This window comes from Neofelis nebulosa, chromosome 5, assembly GCF_028018385.1.
Source record: "Neofelis nebulosa isolate mNeoNeb1 chromosome 5, mNeoNeb1.pri, whole genome shotgun sequence".
NCBI classification, from domain to species: Eukaryota; Metazoa; Chordata; class Mammalia; order Carnivora; family Felidae; genus Neofelis; species Neofelis nebulosa.
Window position 1 is genome coordinate 12495553 of NC_080786.1, and position 9743 is coordinate 12505295.

The 9743-nt window shown below is 40.2% G+C and overlaps 1 long non-coding RNA gene across 1 annotated transcript; it reads left to right on the forward strand.

The window, feature by feature from the left end:
- The first annotated feature begins 245 nt into the window (after positions 1-245).
- Positions 246-661, forward strand: LOC131511344 (uncharacterized). Its single transcript, XR_009261474.1, has 2 exons — positions 246-371; positions 510-661. It is a non-coding gene; the product is annotated as an uncharacterized LOC131511344 (long non-coding RNA).
- Positions 662-9743: the final 9082 nt, after the last annotated feature.

The window sequence follows — 9743 nt, forward strand, 5'->3', positions numbered from 1 at the left end:
CTCCCTAGCTACGTGCGGTGCTCCCTGGGAGTGGTTAGAGAATCTCCAGTTGCTCAGCCCAACTGCGATAAACTCATGAATCAGGGTTACTGGATCTCAACGAATTGATGAGGCAGGGAAAATCTCTCCAGGACACACAGGCCAGAGAGGCCACAAACGAACCACTGCCTTTTTTTTTTTTTTTTCTTTTTCAAGTCATGACATCATTCAGATTCCTTTACCCTTTTTCACAACTCATGCACTCCTCCAGCCCCAACTCATCCACACACCAACATGGCTCACATGTCCTTGCCTTCCACCGAAACCCCTAAGTCAGAACTGTCTTAAATGCTTATCCTAATGGAAGGAGCCTGGCCCCGTCTAGCTAAGAGGTGAGAAGAAGGGCTGGCTGTGGAAAGACAAATTTGATGAATGTCTGCTGCTGAATAATGCATGTGCTGTGTTTGTGAAGCTAATTAACTGAATTCACTTAATGGAAAAAACGGTGCTAAGAATTCTTTTTCTTTCAGAAAGGGCTGAGGAACTGAATAGAAAAATGCTCCCTCAACAGCATACCCCTGCTCTAAGTGTCACCGGGAAGTCACATCAAATGCTCTGAAGGTGCCGGATATATTTTTCCAATTGCTTTTTAGCTTTGTAATTACAAGGATCTAAAAACCTTGATTTGCCTTTTCAATAACTTACGGCAAAACCCCGTTGCCAGCACAGGCAAAGCGATTTCCAGCGTGCCTGTGGGACGGATTGGACTGTGAAGGAGCAGAAGGCTAGGAAAGCGATATTTCTTTTTCTCTCTCCTCCAGTGTTCTAGTTTGTCACTCATTTTCATTTCCTATTTTTAACTGCTAGCTAGTGAGCATCCAATTCGGCATGCAGGGATTGTTTTCCGATTTCAAAGCCCTGCAAGGCCACATTCAAATAGGAACGGGGACTTATTTCAGTTAAACTCTGGAGAGCATGGAAATGAGATTTTTGTTTCCCTCACTGCATGTGTATTATTCATCATTCTCTGCTATTTTGGTGAATTTTAAGGACAAGGCAATGTGTTGGTACCGTCTTTCACCATTACTCAAATGCCATTCAGGGCCTTTAATTTGTTCTTTTCTGATTCACTTTGTGCAGGATTTGTTTTTGTGCTGTTATTTTTTGCTTGGTTATTTCCTTTTTTTTTTTTTTTCAATTTAATCTACCCTAAGTTTTTTTTTTTTCTTAAATAATCACCCAATGTTTGTATTCATCTTAAAATCATTCACACCCTTCAATAACTGCTTAGTCTACTGACAGTTGACTTTAATAGCACATATACTGAACTTTCAGTCTTGAAATCCACATCACTGATAGCGAATAAGGGAGCCTACGATATCTGCAGGGAGAGAAAAGCCACTGGGCCTGTCCCCAGATTTTCTCACCTGGAGTTGTCCCGCTTGGCTACCTTAAGGCTCTCTGGAGGGCAATTCAAAAGCTTGGGAGACTTTTCTTATGAGCCCCAGTGGGGCTTTGAGCTCAACCCAACCCAGCTTAAACCACAAGCTGCCTCTGTCTCTTGGATCTGTGAGTTTCCTCTGCTCTTATACCGAGGGGCTATGAGCAATCAGCCAGCTATGCTATCCTCAGACTTGGGTGGATCCTAGAACAAAAGGAGTTTCCCTGGGTCTATGCCCTCTGCATGCCATTGGCCCAAACTTCCCCAACATGTGGCTACTGTACATTTTCATTATGTGAAGAAGACGATAGGGAACAAAGATTACGTCAACATCACTTGAGAGGGTACAAAAGCCAGATCAAAGATGGGGATGTTCTCCAGAGCAGCATTCCTTCAAGGGGTAAAAATGGTCACAACTGATTGTGTCATCTGAGAAGAGAGTTGGCATGACTGTTCTTACCAGGATCCACGCAAAGGTGCCCTCACGGGTATCTACCTGATATGATATCAAAGGCCTGGGAATATTTCCACATACAGAAAAACTGAAAAAGAAAGAAAGGCAAGAGAGGACGAGAGAGAGAGAGAGTGAAAACAACCCCACCCAGCCACCCTGATTACTGTAAGATCTCTACGATTTCACTGATGAGAATATATTCCTTCCAACTCTCAGCCTCCTTGGAGAGGCGGGCCTGGGGCCTCTTTTGAACATCATTAGTCACTGATTTTCTCAGTTGAAATCAGTGATGGGAGATTACTAGGCCTCGGGGCCAGGACTGGAGTGAGGCAAGCCAGGTGTCCAGGGACAAATATTTCAGGAGGCTCTCACTCTCAGGTGCTGACAGAGGAAGATAGAATAAAGATGACTGAAACAAGAGTATCCAAACTGCACTTTTAAGAAAATGGGTTGGGGGCTCCTGAGTGGCTCAGTAGGTTAGGCACCTGACTTTGGCTCAGGTCATGATCTCACAGTTCATGAGTTCAAGCCCCACGTCAAGCTCTGTGCTGACAGCTCAGAGCCTGGAGCCTGCTTCAGATTCTGTGTGTGTGTCCCTCCCCTACTCACACTCTGCCTCTTTCGCTCTCTCTCAAAAATAAACAAACATTAAAAAAAAATTTTTAAAGAGAGTTGGGACACCAGGCAGGAAAGGAAAGATGAGAAAAATAAAGTGACTTATCCTAAGCACATGCAGCAAAGTAAAGGAAACACAGATCTTCTGACTTCTGCCTGGACTGCTTTACCTGCTTGTTTTTGACTGCTTTGGAATCCAAGATTTTTGTTTTATGCTGGTTGCTGCAAGAACGTTTTGTTATCTCTGCATTTTTTGTGTGCTTTTTGACTTAATTGAAATAGCTAAGCTTTGGGGTAGGAGAGACTGGATTCCAGTTTTACTGCTTACAAATTTATGCAGCTTTGGAGAAATTATTTACCATTCGTGAGTCACAGTTGCTCATCTGTAAAGTGGGGCTGTTTGAGAACTGATGAGATCATTTAGATGGGTTTAAGCAGGCATTCATTCGGCAAAGTGTATTGAATGTCTGTCTAAGCCAAGTCCTGTGCCAAGAGCTGCAGTAGAAATAGTAAGCAAAACCAACATATCCCCCGGTTTTCAGTCACGTGAAGGAAACAGAGAAACAAGATCTTTTGAGTAGATCAAACATTAATGAACACCTGCAAATGGTTTTAGGTGGACTAGATACCAATACCCGTGGATTCACTTCTTCATAAAGGGGCGCAAGGATTAGTTGGCATAAAGAATTATTTCTTCTTTATTCACAGGTTTCATTTTTTCCCCCAGTGGATTAATTTAGCTTTAAACCTCACCAGGCAGACATTAGAGCTTATTGAATGGATAATGCACTTTTCATAAATTCCCTGACATAAATGAGTACAATGAGTCATGCTTTCAAAAGTGTCTAAAGATGGATTTACACCACATGATAGTCATAACGGTTCATTTGGAGCAGTTATATAGTCTGTTGGGTAAATAATGAAAGTTGTATAAATCACATCAATGCTGTGTTTACACAATAGACCGTAACTACTCCAGAGGAGCTCAAACAATCTGATACAAGAACATTTTATAAATGATGTAAATACAGTTCAAGTTTAAGTTAATCAAGTGAAGCAGCCCCAAAGGAGGACAGGGCTGTCGGGAAGGCCTGCAGGAGACAAGAGGAATGAAATATTTATCTTTGGTGAAAGTTTATATCAGTTAAGCCTCCTGGCTTTCAAATAGCGGGAGCCAACTTAAGCTCCCTTAATAAGAAACAAAAAGGGGTGGGGTGGGGAGAAGGGCAGGACAATTTCTTACAAATATACAGGGGTGCTTCACAGAGCCTGAAAGTCAGCATACATCTAGGTTTTAAGGAGAAACTGCAATGAGGAGAGACAATGCTGCAACACCCCAGAAAGTGTGTCCTGTCTGTTGTTTTCTTGAAACTTCATTCTACTCGCTGCAAATCTGCATTCTCTACGTTCTTGTCCTTGTGTCTTCCATAGCTTCCCTGTTTACTGTTCTGTTCTGTTACTGTTTCTATCCCTGGTTACTGTTGTAGCTGCATGTAGAAATAGATTCCCTGCCTCTCTAGGTCAGAGTTTCAATTTCCCAGAGAGGGAGTTTCAGGGGCTCAGTTTGAGTCAGACACACACACACACACACACACACACACACACACACACACACGTCCGCCCTGCTCCCAGTAAGTTCTGAGACAAGGCTGGGGACAGAAAGTATAATCATGGCCAACCGTGGCACATGCCTGTGTGTAACGAGAGAGTTCTCAGAGAGGAGAATGACTTCTGAGCAGGAGAGACTAGATAATCATCTACTGGAAGTGTTACAGTCTTGCTAGAGCCCAGGGACAGAGACATACACTGTGACGAGACCCGAGAGATATTGAGCCTCTGTAGAGCCAGCCCATTCCTTGCTACAACCAGGAGAGAGAAGAGCCAAGAAATTTACTGGCATGTTGCCTATTTTATGACTCAACTTACCTTATAATTCTTCTTCTAGGGAAGTGCTTTTTATAACGAAGCACTCATGTCTTGGCAGTATGCACTGCAAAACAAACAAACAAAACCAAAAATTCGAAACACCAGAAGGACAGGTTTTTTGGTGTTTCCCTTCATGCCCTGTACCCATAAAAGGAACTCAATAAATATTTGCAAATTTCCATACTTTATATAGAATCCAGAGTAGAAACCTCTTAAGAGAGTAGGCACTTGATGAGTATCGTGGGATTATTATGGGATGACCATTACATTTTTAAGTGCATTATTTATAAAATTCATTAGCCTATCTCAAAGTGCTTCAGTACCTGTGTGACTTTGGCTCGCCCCAGTTTTGCCAGAAAAAAATGACTGCAGACGATTTTCATCATCATAATGTTAGGATAGTTCTTTGAATATACAACACATGTGCTCACCACCTCCTCCAACCTCAGTGGTCACCCTCTAAGGAAGCCCAGAACCTCTGCTTTCCTCTCCTTGTCTCTTTTCTTCATTCCCCTTTCTGGATGGCTCTCAGAACCAAAGAAAAAAATTCATCAGCTCACTAGTTGAGCTTGGACATGACACTTTATTTACCTTATCAAACAGTCCAGTGTATATGTAAATGGACCAGCGCCCTTTGTGGAGTGTCTGGGAGAACCCTGCTTCCTTTTCTTCCATCACAGACATAATCAGTGTCAGAAACGCCCATCAAATTTGTCGTGATATTTGCCGAAAGTTTGTTGGTTGTTTTTCTCCCTTTGTAAAAAACAAATACAAGAAAGTGTAAGAAGGAAAGCAAACAACAACAAAACACACATAATTCCACCAATCAAGAGACGATCAAGGTCAACATTTGAGTTTATTTCTTTTTGGTTATATTTATTAATAGGCTTAGCTGAGCCCACATGGTGTCAGCAGAATTATACAGGACTTTTGTCCAAGTATTAAACATCTTCATAAATATTTTAAGGGATACAACATATTATTTCTTATGCAGGTTCTATCATTTTCCTAACTGCATCCTCATTTTTCATATTTATGTTTTTTGCAATGATTTTGATGTATATTACCAAATTATCTTTCACAAAGATGGTATAAATTAATATTCCCACCAGAAAAACCCCCTCACATGTACTGACTACTGACGAGAAATTTAAAATGTAAAATGTCCTGCCCTTATTTTAATGCACAGTTCTCTATGTTACATTTCATGTATTTATTAACCATCTTATTGCTTCTTATATTATTTATGCTGTGTCTCTCTATATAATTGATATCTTTTTTTAATTTATTTTTTTATTTTTTGTAATTTATATCCAAATTAGTTAGCATATAGTGCAACAATGATTTCAGGAGTAGATTCCTTAGTGCCCCTTACCCATTTAGCCCATCCCTCTCCACAACCCCTTCCGTAACCCTCAGTTTGTTCTCCATATTTATTAGTCTGTCATATTTTGTCCCCCTCCCTGTTTTTATATTATTTTTGTCTCCCTTCCCTTATGTTCATCTGTTTTGTCTCTTAAAGTCCCCATACAAGTGAAGTCATATGTCTTTGTCTCCCTCTGACTAATTTCACTTAGCATAAAACCCTCCAGTTCCATCCACGTAGTAGCAAATGGCAAGATTTCATTCTTTTAGATTGCTGAGTAATACTCCATTATATATACATACCACATCTTCTTTATCCATTAATCCATCAGTGGACATTTGGGCTCTTTCCATACTTTGGCTATTGTTGATAGTGCTGCTAGAAACACTGGGGTGCATGTATCCCTTCAAAACAGCACACCTGTATCCCGGGGATAAATGCCTAGTAGTGCAATTGCTGGGTCGTAGGGTAGTTCTATTTTTAGTTTTTTGAGGAACCCCCATATTGTTTTCCAGAGTGGTTCCACCAGTTTGCATTACAATCAACAATGCAAAAGAGATTCTCTTTCTCCGCATCCTCGCCAACATCTGTTGTTGCCTGAGTTGTTCATGTTAGCCATTCTGACAGGTGTGAGGTGGTATCTCATTGTGGTTTTGATTTGTATTTCCCTGGTGATGAGTGATGTTGAGCATTTTTTCATGTGTCGGTTGGCCATCTGGATGTCTTCCTTGGAGAAGTGTCTATTCATGTCTTTCTCCCATTTCTTCACTGGATTATTTGTTTTTTGGGTGTTGAGTTTGATAAGGTCTTTATAGATTTTGGATACAAACCCTTTATCTGATATGTCATTTGCAAATATCTTCTTCCATTCTGTCAGTTGACTTTTAGTTTTGCTGATTGTTTCCTTTTCTGTGCAGAAGCTTTTTATTTTGATGAGGTCCCAGTAGTTCATTTTTGCTTTTGTTTCCCTTGCCTCCAGAGACGTGTTGAGTAAGAAGTTGCCGTGGCCAAGATCAAAGAGGTTTTTGTCTGCTTTCTCCTTGAGGATTTTGATGGCTTCCTGTCTTACATTGAGGTCTTTTATCCATTTTGAGTTTATTTTTGTGTATGGTGTAAGAAAGTGGTCCAGGTTCATTCTTCTGCATGTCGCTGTCCAGTTTTCCCAGCACCCCTTGCTGAAGTGACTGCCTTTATTCCATTGGATATTCTTTCCTGCTTTGTCAAAGATTAGTTGGCCATATGTTTGTGGGTCCATTTCTGGATTATCTAATCTGTTCCATTGATCTGAGTGTCTGTTCTTGTGCCAGTACCATACTGTCTTGATGAATACAGCTTTGTAGTACAGTTTGAAGTCGGGGATTGTGATGCCTCCTGCTTTTGTTTAGAATGAGTACTGAAAGATATGAATTTATTGCCATTATGATGCTTGTAGAGTTGGAGTTTCTGGTGGTGTTCTCTGGTCCTTTCTAATCTTTGCTGCTTTTGGTATTTATTTATTTATTTATTTATTTATTTATTTATTTATTTATCTTTTCTCCCCTCAGAGAGTCCCCCTTAAAATTTCTTGCAGGCCTGGTTTAGTGGTCACAAACTCCTTTAATTTTTGTTTCTCTGAGAAACTTTTAATCTCCCCTTCTCTTTTGAAGGACAGCCTTGCTGGATAAAGAATTCTTGGCTGCATACTTTTCTGATTCAGCACATTGAATGTATCGTGCCACTCCTTTTTGGCCTGCCAAGTTTCTGTGGATAGGTCTGCTGCAAACCTGATCTGCCTTCCCTTGTAGGGTAGGGACTTTTTTCCCTTGCTTCTTTCATGAGTCTCTCCTTGCCTGAGTATTTTGTGAATTTGACTATGTTATGCCTTGTTGATGGTCGTTTTTTGTTGAATCTAATGGGAGTCCTCTGTGCTTCCTGGATTTTGATGTCTGTGTCTTTCCCCAGGTTAGAAAAGTTTTCCGCTATGATTTGCTCACGAAGAACTCTTCTGCCCCCATTTCTCTCTCTCTTCCTTTTCTGGGACCCCTATGATTCTGATGTTGTTCCTTTTTAATGAGTCACTGATTTCTCTACTTTTTAACTCCTGCTCTTTTGCCTTAATCTCCCTCTTTTTTTTTCTGCTTCATTATTCTCTATAAGTTTGTCCTCCATATCCCTGATTCTCTGTTCTGTCTCATCCATCCTTGCTGCCACGGCATCCATTCATGATTGCAGCTCAGCTATAGCATTTTTTATTTCATTCTGACTAGTTTTTACTCCTTTTATCTCTGCAGCAAGGGATTCTAATGTATTTTCGACTCCAGCTAGTATTCTTATTATCGTGATTCTAAATTCTGGTTCAGACATCTTGCTTGTATCTGTGTTGGTTAAATCCCTGGCTGTCATTTCTTCGTGTTCTTTCTTTTGGGGTGAATTCCTTCTTTTTGTCATTTTGAAGGGAGAAAAGGAATTAATTAGGTAGAAAAATTAAAATTAAAAAAATTAAAATTAAAAAATTAAACATACACACACAAAGTCACATAAATGATGCTAGATCCTAGATTTGTTTTGGTCTGGGTGGTGAAAGTGGTTTGACTGATCAGAGAAAAAAATGGGGGAAAAAAGGAAATCGTTTGAGATTTTGAAAAAATGAATACACTGAAGTAGACTAAATGAAGATGATGGGAGTAAAATAGAATTTGAAGAAACTTATACAAAAGTAAAGAATATAGTAGAAAAAATTAAAGAAAAATATTTTCAGGAAAAATTAAAAAGAAAAATTATTTTTTTCTCTTTCTGTATTCAAGAAAAAGAAAAGAAAGAAAAAAGAGAAAAAAATGAAATCGTTTGAAAATTTGAAAAAGTGAATACATTGTAGTAGACTAAAATAAAATGAGGGAAGTAAAGTAGAATTTGAAAAAATTTATATAAAAGTGAAAAACATAGTAAGAAATATTTAAAGAAAAATATTTTTAATAGAAGTTGAAAGTAAAAATGAAGTTTTTCTCTTTCTTCATTCAAGAATAAGAAAAGAAACAAAAAAGGGAAAAAAGAAAAAGCCAAAAAGGAAATCGTTTGAAAATTTGAAAAAGTGAATACACTAAAGTAGACCAAAATAAAATGATGGAAGTAAAATAGAATTTGAAACAATTTACACAAAAGTAAAACATATAGTAAAAAAATGAAAGAAAATATTTTTAATAAAAATTGAAAATAAAAGTAAATTTTTTCTCTGTATTGGAGAAAAAGAAATGTAGTGTAACAGAGAAAAAAAGAAAGAAGATTGAATAGATGAACCTGCTAACAGATTGAAGTAGGACTGAAATTGCTTCATTTTCCCCTAGAAGTCAGACTATGAAGCGCTTTATAGTCCATAAATTAAGCAGGCGGTGAGACGTGTCTTCTTGAAGAGCGAAGTTGGCGCAGTTGGGCGGGACTCAGCGTAATGGCTCCGCGCTCCACTAGATGGCGCTGCTGGCCTACTGGGGCGGAGCGTTGCAGTGCCTGTAGGTGCGTCTGCGCATCGGCGGGAGTGGTTAAGATGGCACCACCCAGACACCCAGTCTGTTCTCCTGGGTCAGCAGCACACCCGTCCTCTGTCTTCAGCTTTCGTCCACTCCCCGCTCTTTCACTCTCCGTGACCAGGTCCCAGGCAGTACCTCTCTCCCGAGTTTTGTCTCAGATGTGGCTGTTTTCCCTGGCCCCTTACTTCCGAAGGACTGCGACTTTGACCCGTTCCGCCCTTCTGCAGGAGGGTCTCACCGAGCAATGGCCGAATGAGCAATGGCCGAATATCAGCTGCACCCAGGTACGTCCACTGGACCCTGTTGGTGCCGGTGCCCCGAGACTGTGGCCAGGTGCCACCCGCCCCAGAAAAAGTTCACGAGACTGTAGTAGCAGCGTTTCAGGGATTATGGAAAATCGCAACACACATCTGGCACCAGGCTTCACCCTTAACGACCTTGTTCCAGCACCAGCGAATGTGG